The sequence below is a fragment of the Camellia sinensis genome, chromosome 8 (genome assembly GCF_055761805.1).
Source record: "Camellia sinensis isolate YWXY chromosome 8, ASM5576180v1, whole genome shotgun sequence".
Taxonomy (NCBI): Eukaryota; Viridiplantae; Streptophyta; class Magnoliopsida; order Ericales; family Theaceae; genus Camellia; species Camellia sinensis.
Window position 1 is genome coordinate 120,613,181 of NC_138968.1, and position 12,157 is coordinate 120,625,337.

The 12,157-nt window shown below is 34.5% G+C and overlaps 1 long non-coding RNA gene across 3 annotated transcripts; it reads right to left on the reverse strand.

Moving 5' to 3' along the window:
- Nucleotides 1-1,091: 1,091 nt before the first annotated feature.
- On the reverse strand, nucleotides 1,092-6,465 carry LOC114312548 (uncharacterized). Of its 3 annotated transcripts, XR_014338117.1 has the most exons (5): nucleotides 6,262-6,465; nucleotides 5,974-6,029; nucleotides 2,015-2,108; nucleotides 1,621-1,718; nucleotides 1,092-1,524 (listed from the first exon to the last, which is right to left on the reverse strand). It is a non-coding gene; the product is annotated as an uncharacterized LOC114312548 (long non-coding RNA). The 3 variants fall into 3 exon arrangements; XR_014338118.1 differs by lacking the exon at nucleotides 5,974-6,029 and having other exon boundaries at nucleotides 6,262-6,462; XR_003646873.2 differs by lacking the exon at nucleotides 2,015-2,108 and having other exon boundaries at nucleotides 6,262-6,457.
- Nucleotides 6,466-12,157: the final 5,692 nt, after the last annotated feature.

The window sequence follows — 12,157 nt, forward strand, 5'->3', positions numbered from 1 at the left end:
ATTATTTTTTTAAATTAAAAAAAGAAAAAATTTGGATTGAGCCTTATGGCTCTCTTAGCTCATCTCACTAAAATTTCATCTTTCTTATATAATATAAAAATAGATAGATAGATAGATGAGCCACGTGAGCTACTCATATAAAATCATATAAAATCCAAAGATTCAATTCATAGATAGATAGATGAGCCACATGGACTAATCATATAAAACCCAAAGATTCAATTCATAGACTAATATTATATGCACCAATTAATACATTAATTAATATACTAATTGATAATGTAACACAATTTAAGATATTTTTGATATTTATAACTTGTATAATGAATGAGGTTAATAATAATATCATAACTAGTGTTGATACACTAGTTAATACACTAATTGGTGTATATAACACCACTCCAATTCATAAACAGATTTAATAACTAAAACCAAAAAAATTACTAAGGAGATTCCAAAAAGTCTAAATCAAAATGTAATTTCACCAATTTAAATAGAATGAACAACGACCCTACAACTATAATAATAATTACACAATTAAACAATTTGAAAACTCATACCAATCCAACTCTAACCAAGACACAAACCCGCAAACAGGTACCGAAAAAGAAAGGATAATGTTTGGGGGCCCGAATCCGCTTGCCCCGAATGGCCCGAATGCCCAAAACGACGTCGTTTTGGGCATTCCGTTTTTTTTTTTTTTTTTTTTCTTTTTTCCGCCATTTTCAACCTCTGGTGCAGAGGAAGAGGGAGAGGGAGAGAAAGAGAGAGAGAGGTCGCGTCGCCTGCGCCGTGCGCCGATCGCCGCCGATCGCGTCGCCTCCGCCGATCACGTCGCCTCCGCCGATCGCGTCGCCTGCTCCGATCGCGTCGGCCACCGCCGATCGCGTCTGCCTCGCCTCAGCCCCTCCTCCTCCATTTGTTAGGCCCCCTCCATTCCATCCTCCCCCTCCCCTCCCCCTCCCCCTCCTTCCCTTCTTCGTCTTCCTCCTCCTTTCCCCTGCTGAAAAGAAAAAAAAAAAAAAAAAATTAGAAAATTTTTTTTTGAGCCATTCGAGCCGCGCGCATTCGGGCTCTGTAGCATCACCGAGAAAGAAAATACACATCGAATTAGACTCGACTCGTTACACAGCCACTCACCAACGACTTATGTGGCACATAGTGAATGGCTGCCCATAAATTTCTGAATTACGGGACAGCTGTAAAGAAGACAACCTCTATTTATTAACCTACTTATATGAAGGAATCATATGCAAAAACGCGAGCTGTATGATCGCCTCTCTAAATTGGTATGATCGCCTCTCTAAATTGGTTCAGGAATCTCGCCCCAACATGTCACTTGCTGCAACAGTGCCCTCAATCGAATCTCTACACCAAGCTCATTTGCCAACATAGTGGAATTGCGTACTACTGGACATCCTTTATTTGTAGGCACCTTAACAAGTAGCTTTTCGCCACCATTGTTGATCATAATTTTCGATGTATTCTTTCCTCGAGTCTGACTACGAACCCATCTATTATCACCTGATAAGACCACAAAATTTTGTTAGAAGGCAACATATGAAACACATTGACGTACGATGACTACATAAAATTTTATACTTCATTATTGAAACTAACCTATATTTCACTCTGTATGAGAAGTACCTTCGGATGATAAAGGCACCCTGATTTAGACATTGATGGATGATGTTTGGAAGGACGTCCTAGGACCATATCTGTAATATGACATAATAAAACGCAATAACTTAGCGGTAAATAACTAAAGCATAACAAAATTTTGTTAGAAGCCAACATATAGGATAGGGGATAAGACAACCACCAAATGTTCCGGAGTAAAATAGAAATTTTATATATAGTAAAGAAAGGAGCATCAATAGGACTTGAAACTAAATTTAAAACAATGAGAAGGGCAGCAAAAAGAAAAGGAAAAGAACAGGAAAAAAAAAAGAGCAACAAAACAAGCACAAAAAAAACCAAAACAAAAGAACAGCCAAAAAGGGGGACAACTGACTTCACCAAGGGCTTCATCCCCTTCTGATCTAATCCATCTCCGCAGCATTCTTCACCCACAATGAGACCTCACAGCATTTGTCACCCCTTTGAATCTGTTTACTTAAAAACATATATCTAATTACATGTCTGAATTTCACCATGGGGAATTTCAATTACATGTTTGAAATTTATCTATTTGGATTTAAACAGATTCATTTAATAGTTCACATACAATACATATGTATCTAATTACTTCAATGAGGAAGCAAATACTATCCTGTTGAACCACGTTAGAAGAGCAACAATGGCATATATAGGGGAAAAAACTTGAATACTACTTGTAAAAAAATCTATTTATGAAAAAAGGAAAAGATGGAGAAATATGGGTAATAAATTATTGACCATGTTGTCAATCTGTTCTTTTTTTTTTTCTTTTTTTTTTTCCTTGTGTTTTTTGTGATAGTTACTGTTCTTTTGCTCTTTTAAGTTTCACACATTGTCAAGCCAGAGTGTGAGCAAACATGAATATAATTTTGCTATGTATTTGATTAAATTGGGTCCAAAGGAGGCATTGCTTAATCGCATTGTTGCTCTATTTTGACAAATAAAATAAAAACCATCACTAAGGCATGGCACATGGCAGCCAAGGTCAGCACTTCGTGCCCCAAAGGCATGGCAGCCAAGCCTAGAATGCTAGGCAGCAAGGCAAAATTGACCAAGGTGCCCAGCACATGCCCAACACATGCAAGTGCACGTCCAAGGCAGCGGCAACACTTCAGTGCCATTTAACCTTGCAAAGTAAAAAGTGGAAGTGGAAAATCAATGTAGTTCAAAAAAAAAGTCTATAATCACCAGTTTCAGCAAGATTTATTAACATTTATTTATCAATCACTACTAGAATGCTTGCAATGCAAAACTAATAACAATTACCAAATAATGACAAATTAATTACCAAATAACATTGTAGTGTATTTAGTTAGTCATGGTTCTTTGGTGAAAAAAAATAAAAAAAATAAAATGGTGGGCATGTGCTATAACTACAATATTATCAAATAATGACTAGATTCCATAAAAATAAATAAGCTATAACTTGAGGTTTCTTTCTTGATCAAGTTAAATTTAAGGGACAACTTCAAAATAAGGAAAAGCTAAAATGGTGGTCTCCCCTTGGAGCATCGAAATTCATGAAAAAAACAAATCATATCCAGAAAATACCTATCAATTCTTATGAATGGTTGAGACACAAACTTCAAAATAATATCAAAAATAAAAACCTAAAAATAATATCCAGATAATCGACAAATCAATAACAAATAAACAAATCGAAAGAGATTTTGATCAGTTCCTTGCAAAAATCTCAATCAACATATCGATTTAAGGTAAAAACAAAAATCAAAAACCAAAATAAGGTATTTATGAGTAAAACGATAAAACCTTTTTGGATTAGTTGTTGCTATCGTTTCAATAGATGATGTAGTATTATTTCTGTCGTTTTAGTTGGTCTTGGTTTTTTAGCTTTTCTTGTTGTACTATTTTCTGCATAGTCAACTATACCTGAAACACAACATCAATTTAATGACTGAACACAAAATTTAAAAAAAAACAACAAACATTGATTGAAAGAAATCGAGCGAAAAAATTATGAGAGCTCTGTAATTATAAGAAATAATTGTTTCTAAGTCAATAGGACCAGATCCGTAGAGAAATTAGCATATAAAACAACTAATTAGCATTTCATCAAACAACTAATTCGTTCCGGCATTTCATCAATCAAACAACTAATTAGCCTATAAAAATGATACTAATAACACAAAAATTATCAATGTAAAGAAATTGGGTTTGATCAATTAATTATGGTGAGAGAGAGAGAGAGAGAGTGTGATGCATTACCTTGAAATTTGAGAGAGTTGCCTTCAATTTGGTTTTGTGATGAGTCGGATTGGAACGATAACGACACATATAGAGTGAGGAGAGAGGCAATTGGTGTGGGTTAGGGCATGGAAATAGAGAAGGGAAAAGATAAGTGAAGACGAGGCGTGAATGGAGGGAGAGAGTAGAGGGAGGGAGGGAGGGAGGGAGAAATGTGCGCGAAAGCAAGGAGAGTAAGAGAGGCTGGGAAGGGGGAAAAGAGGGACAAAACAATGTTATTTTGGGGTGCAAGGGTAAAAGGGTCATTTAACATCAAAACCCATGAGTTGGTAATATACTTTCTACCATCCACTATGTTATAATTCCCATTCTTTTCCCACTGATATGTAACAAACAAATTATGTCCCCACTGGGAAGTAATTCCCCCCCCCCCCCCCCTTTTTTTTTTTTACTACTTTTGGCGATTTAAAGATATTTGTTGCAAAATGTTACCTTTCAACAACCAATTTTTAAGATTGTTGCCAAAATTTGTCACTGAAAGTGTAGTTTCTTGTAGTGAGTTAGGAAGACTTTTCTAGATGAACTCAAAGGCTATAAAACTCAATAATTATGAGAAATAATTGTTTCTAAGTTAATAGGACCAGATCTGTAGACGTTTAGTAAAACAGCCATATCTCCTTCAATACTTACTGGTTTTGAGCAAAAACTGTGGCAAATGAAAGCTAACACATATACCTAACTATTCCAAGAGGCCCTGTTCAAAATTACATTTTGTGGAGAAAATGACATTCATTTAAAGTGGTTGTCGCTGCTGTGTTGCAGACAACTGAGGAAAATATTTATTTCGGGTATAAAATGTCATCCGATGATTTTATAAAAAAATACATATAAAATACATGATAACAAAGCTCCAATACCTTCAAATCTTAAAAATGGGTTTCATAGAATTTATTCAAGCCTTTACAAGTTAGCAAAAATCTAAACAATGCTGAAAATCCAATCTTTTAGTAAGGAAGACCATCAAAACTCATTTCCGCTCACATACAAGATTATTCAAAGATATATAGCATCATATGGATGAAATAAAACTTGTAATAAAGCCAATCAGAAGCTATAACCATCATATGGATGCATGCAAGAAGAGATAGAGCTCAAAGATGCCATGCAAGTCTCATTCAAGCCAAGAGGATGAACATGCAATGGGTTCTTTAACTTCTGCCCACTATCTTCATATTATTAATAGATGAACTAATCTAAAACCTATAAATCAAGTATGTACACATTAAGGAAGACTAGAGATGGTGAATCCTACCTCAAAAAACTTGAAAAAGAAATGCTAAGTGGTGGAACTCCCTACTTATATATTATTTTTTATTTTTTATTTTTACCCATACTATGACCACGAATTCCTAGTGGTGGAACTCCCTACTTATATATTATTTTTTATTTTTATACATACTATGACCGGGAATGTGTGCGGTTCAAGGAATTCCTGGCATCTTGCAGAAAAAGAATATAAACATGTAAAGTCTTTTTCAGAATCTCATTTTTTTTATTTTTAATTATACATAATCACTAACAAGAATTTGGTTGCCTCTGGCTTGTGCGATTTCTATGAAAAGAGATTCTTCTCTCAAATACGTCAGCAGCCGCAATACAAATTACCTTCTTGGCTTGCTCCAAAGTACAACTCTCTACAATGATCTGACAATCTTCAAACCGAAACTCAGTGATCATCACCCAATCATATGGGTTGGCCTAATCTCACAATCTTCGAGATGTCCAAATTATGTTTCTTACTAAGTATGCAACATTACTAGATGCGTAGGGTAGCTATTTGATTGAACAATAAAAATTGAACCACACACTACATTACATAATAAAAAAGACAATAACTAAAATACACATCACCAAATAAATCAAAAAAAATTTAAATTTTCCCAAATAACAATGTTTCATACAAGCTAAATATGGATCGTCATCGTCATGAGATAGAGTAGCTATTTACCGAACAATTAAAATGGAAACTAAACAGTAAACCATATATTTAAAAAAATTGTATCTAATTAAATAATAAATAACATATGCAGGAAGGGAAGTAAAGAATACCGAATTTTATTTTTTTCCGACACCACTCGTGCCATCACCAATACTTCCAAATAAACCTATTTTATTACAAATGAAAGAAATACAAAATGATTTACTTTGGATTTAGGGAGAAAAAAATATGAAAACATTTACTCTGGTCTCTGGAAATATGCTAATTAAAATAGTGTTTATAAGTGATAAACAAAACAATAATGGAAATATTGAACCTGAGGATCTAGATCAAGATGAAGCGAAGAAAAATAAAATGATATACAGATCAAAGCAGTGAAAATCAAGTGAGAACATTACCTGAAAATTGAGGCAGCATTTCTCGCCAGAGTAGAGAGAGAACCAACCCTAACTCTTTCAAATAACAAAGTGAATTGGAGAGAATGAATGTTGTGATCTATTTGGGTGTTATATTCTATTTGTGTGTTAAATATACAGTAATTCAGAGTTGCACCAAGCCTATTAATCAATTGGGATGGGCTGCCCTCCACTCCGTTATCGGACTTGAGGGTGCTATTGAGTCGTCGAGGTTTACTATTGGTCTTATTTCTATAATTTGAAATTATTTAATATATAAAAGTTATTGAGTATTATATGTTTGTAAAATATTATATTGATCAGATATCAATAACTATTTTATCGGATCAAATTTTTATCAATCGTTTATTTTTTTACCATATATTTTTTTAATACAAAACTAATTTGATTACATAGTTATTGATATCTGATTAATATGATATTTTACAAACATAAAATACTCGACGAGTTCTACAGGTTAATCGATCAGATTATCAAAATGAGATCTATGGTGAACCTCTACAAGTCTAGCAACACACTCCAATCTGATCACACACTAAAAGGAAGCTAATCCAAACCCTAATCAATTAACTACTTTGTCCGTTTTGGTATTATAAATCGGGGTGTATTAAACTTTCTATTCAATGCCTAAATATATAAATCAAAATTTATTTAATTCTTAAATTACCAATTGAATTGAATTTAAAAAGATTTAACTTTTAAAATAATTATAAAAATAAAATATATGTTAAGTATTGTAATTATAAATAAGTTAAAAGATTTTACCTAATTAAGATTTTATTATATAAAAATCTTAAATTTTTATTTTTGTCTTTAAAAAATATTTTATTTTCTCATGTTTAAATTAGTATTTGAATATGCTTTGACAGTCTTACTAATAAAAGTATATGAGTACTAATTAGTGAAAAAATTATAAACAATTAATTAAAAATTATAAACGAAATTTAATATATAATACTAGATAAAGGCAATCATATAGCCATTGTAGAAGATAATAAGAAAGTATTATACATAATTATTCTTACCCTTATAAAAAAATTCATCATAAGAATTGACGCCCATTTTTCAAATATAGAATAAAAATTTAAGATTTTTTTGAAATAAAATATTAATTAGATAGGGTCTTTTTTACTAATTTATAATACTTATCAGCTTATATTTTATTTTTGAAATATTTTTTAAGAACTAAATAGATTTGAATTAAATAATTTAGGAATTTAACATATTCAATAGATAGTTTAGGGATTAAATAAATTTTGATTTATATACTTTACGGACTGAGTAGACCCAATCGATAGTTTAGGAACTAAATAGACAATTTGATAATAGTAACATTTTCTAATCACAAAATGTATAACTTTGTTTCTCAACCATAAATTATCGTAATTCTTACCAAAAAAATATGTAACATTTACCATAAAGGAATTCACTTATTTTTATTTTTTATTTTTAGTAAAAAATTTTTCAAAATTATTTCAATTTTTTTTTTATCCGTCTAATGCAAATGAATCTAAACGTAAAAAGAATTTCAATAATTGAATGTCAAAAAAAAAACTATTATTTTTTTTTGTGCTTATTCTGATCTCTTTTTTTTGAATTTTTTTTAAATTTTTGGTTCTACTCATCGAGCTGAATCTAAAAGTCTAAATCTTTTTATTTTTTCTCAATTAAACGTAAAAACATATTTTAATGATGTCAAAAATATGTTTCAATTAACAATTCAAATAATTCTATCATTGTATAGGAAAAGAATTAAAATTTTTATTTTTTCTATTAATTATATTAAATAAAAAATTCTTATAAATACCCCTTATCATAATTTGTCATTTAACAGCATTGACTAAAGAAATAAAATTCTTAAATACCATCCTATCAAACAATAAAATTTTCAGAAATATTATTTGAAATATGTCATTGATATCATTAAAGTTGTTAATTGACTTAATAATTGATTCTTAAATGAAGTTATTTGTTATGCTATTTTAAGGGGTGTGATGATTTTTAAAATTACAAGAGATAGTTAGGATTTTAATTAAATCTTAGAAGTGCATTTTTAATTTATTTTTATTTTTATTTTTATTTTTTTAACTCCCCATCAATAATGCCTCATTTTCTTAGCATTGGACTTTTCTCGAATTCCATTGAGAGAAATGGGTTCTGTCTATCAACATTTCCCTCAAGGCTAGACTTTTTGCCATTTGTGCAGATCCAACCATTTGAATTTTAAGATTCATTGATTAGACTACTCACGTAAAAAAGTTAAGTTAATTAAATATTGATATGTAATTATACAATCATATAACATTTGTTTTAAAAATAAATGATAAATATATTTTTGAGAATAAATTATTTTTTAATAAATGTGAACTGATTTAATATTATAGATATCTAATTAATTTAGTTTTGTCTATAAATAATCTATTTAACGAATATTACTGTAATGCCCCCAATATTTTAAACAATAAATTAGATAAGATAAATATATATATGCAACACACAATCCTAACTTGATCAATCAACTTTCTCAATTAGTATTTCATTTCAGAAGAGTATACAAAAGTGTTCACATGTAATACATGTTCACCCTCCTAAAGAGATGAATCCGTAGCATGTGTAACTATATAAAAGTGAAGGGATGAACAACAAAGTAGATGTCTTGAGGCTAAAAGTTCCAAAACTTAAGTCTGGTTACACAAAAAAGGTTGTCAAATCCAAACATATTAAGCCCTTGGCCTACAACAAAAACCATACAAAAGCAAGAGCCTCTTATCCTTAATACATTCCATACCTTCAACTAGGCGGGATCACTGCATCATTTCCTGCACACATCCATTAGAGGTGATCATAAAGCTCAGTAGAGATATCTTAACAAAGTATATATGTTTTAAGCAATCTCATTTATATGAATGCAATGCCATGCTATGTTCAAATGTCAAAATTCTCCATTTCCTTTGAAGTTCAAGCAATATGTTATTCAAGTTCATTTTTTTCATAAAAGCCAAAAGTTAGACCATGGGGTGGTAAATACGATTAAGGCAATCCCTAGGCTGGTGCCTGTAAGTAGGCATAACAAGCACTACCAATTCTTTCACTTTACCGGCTCCTAACTGGAAGGCACATGGTATCTTCTCCGCACGTGTTTTCAGTCTTTCACCTTAGACACTCAGGCCAACTTAAATAACACCAATTACACCTCCTAATCGGACTTACCAAATGTATTTACCCCAAAACATTTCAATAACAATAGTTGTTTTCTCAAAACAATGAATTAATTTTCGAGTCAAGACCGTAAGTGAATAATGTTCAAGATAATGCAAATGAATGAAACGAGAAATGATCACATATAAACTTTTTCTTTGTACAATATCTCCATAATTTTCACATTTGTTCGAGTAAAGCTTTCATGGTTCAATAATTCTCAAAATCATAGTAAGGTTCAAATCCATGTGGCACATGGAATTTCCTCATATTCATAATCAACATCCATTTTAAATTCTTCCAAAATTCAAACTTATATATCACATTGTGTGGAAGTGGTTTGGAAATACTCTTCGGATCCTGGGAGACGCTAGAAGTCCTCAGATAGTCACCTAAAAGGAAATAAACACTCCGATCGGTCGTACCGGAATTAGCACTCCTACGGACAAGCCAGTCTCAAGCTCTAGGTTATTTGTATTCTAAGTTAAATAAGGAAATTCTTACCCTTCTTTTTTCTGCCTCTTCTTTATCTGTAGTTCCTATATTTATACTCGTTTCCTGGGCCTCGGGGCCAGGGCTTACTCGTTACTCATTGTCCTCTCTCATATTCGGTTCCACGGATTTACGCTTATTCATCCTATCTATTGTATTCGGCCTCATGAGCGTGCCAGATAACGCCGAATAGTGTCTGTTCTGCAGAGTACGCTCTTCCTGGCATTGCCAATAATTCGGCTCCCACAATTGCCCCCCAAACTCGCCATTGACAGTAGTTAACTGGCGTGTTTGGTTTTGATTCTGAAAAGCCAAGACATAAGTTAGGCGGCTCTGCCTATCCCAATGTGTCAGAGCGCACACGTCTTTTTGGTCATCATTATGCTTTCCCGCCTCATTCGTGCACCTTTTGCATTTAATACAATTTAAAACTTCAGTCCTTTCGAATGCTTGCTTTTCTCGAATACTTGGGCTTCCTAGATTCCCAGCCGGTATCGCTCTTCTGACGCTTTTCTCTGCAACTTTCGTCCGTCTATCCTTGTCTTCTTCACCTCTCGTAAGTTTTTTTTCTTTCTTTGCGATCCTATTTTCCGTGCTTATTTTAGCTTTGGTATACCCTCGGATCTTTGCTAAAATGGCTAAGCACCTGAAAGACCTCCTTTCCGAAGGTCGTATCTCAAGATTTCGACGACATTTTTCCATTCCTGATGATGTTCATCTATCTCTAGTGACGGACAATACTCAGGATATGGAGAGAGAAGATCGCAACACAATCGTCTTGCCTCTCCTATCTATTGCGGAGGACGGAGTCCGTTTTTCCCTACATCTATTCCTTAGGGTCGTCCTCTGCCATTGGGGTCTGATTCCTTCTCAGCCCAATGCGAATTTTTTTCGAATCGTAATGGGGATCATAGAGTTGAACCGGCGCCTCAGGATCGATCTTGGCATTCCGGCTATTCGGCATTGCTATGCCTTAGCCAAATCTTCCGGTCAGCTCGGGCGGTACTTTCTTAGGGCCAAGGATACTGACCATCATTTGGTATCTATGCTTGCCAGTTCTGGCAAGCGAGTGGATGACGTAATGGTCAATGTCCGAGGGAACTGGGAATTTGGAGAAGGCGAGGACCGCCTAGACCCTATTCCCAGACGGAAGGGTGAACTAGGTGGCCGTGTATCTCCTTGCGTTTATTGAAGTTTTCTTTTACTGGCCTTATCTTCAAGTCTAACCCTTTGTCTTTGCAGGCAGTAAATTGAAGAAGATTCTGACTTCTACTGACGACGTAATCCTTGCGCAGATTGCGACTGCACTCGGGTACTTTGGCCGTCCAAACATACAGAAGCAAGGGAGAGCGGCCCACATACTTCTTCGATACGAGCCTACTTATACTACTTTTTCGGCCGCGGACAACATTCCAATTCCAACCGGCGATCAACACCTTGCGGCTCTTATCTTCCCTAGCTTCAAGAGCCTTAGGCAAGTTGGTCTCGAAACTTCTAATTTGGGGCAAGACGTGGCGCCGGTGGTAGAGGTAGTCGCTGAACCAGCCAGAAAGTTCGCTAAGGAGGCTGATGAGGTCGACGAGGACCTAAACTCGACGTTTGATGTAGCCGGACCTAATCAGCCTGCCTCACTGTCCACTTTGGGTCGAGCAGAGTTTTCTTCTGGAGATATTTTTGCAAGTTTGGGAGACCTACCCGGCGATTTTTTTGAAAGTATAGCTAGGGAAAACCTCATGCAGATGGCTCGAAAGAAAAATGCCGAGCGAATGGCCGCCCGGACAAAGGTCGAGGCCGCCCATTCTGAACCCGTCTTGATTGAGTCTTTCAAACCCATTATTGAAGAGTCGGTTCAGATTGTTGCGGTCGAAACGGCTAAAGAAGTTGAACAACCGGTCATTGAAGAATGGTTGATTCCGGAAGAGCGGGGCAAGAAGTGTAGCGCCGAGGGAGAGGTCGGTTCAGAAGATAGTCCTGCTAACAAAAGGCCTCGCTTAGAAAATTTGGACGTGGTTATTCCTTTCATTGTTCAGCCCAAGATGAGAGACACGCCGATTTCCTCTGACGCATCCATCATTACCGACCCAGCGGTAGCGTTGAGCTTGGCGGCTTCAGTCTCCCTACCGGCTAATAAGGCATCCTTTCATGCCGTGCCGGATTTGGTGGCCGTAGCCCTATCTGTACAGTCGGC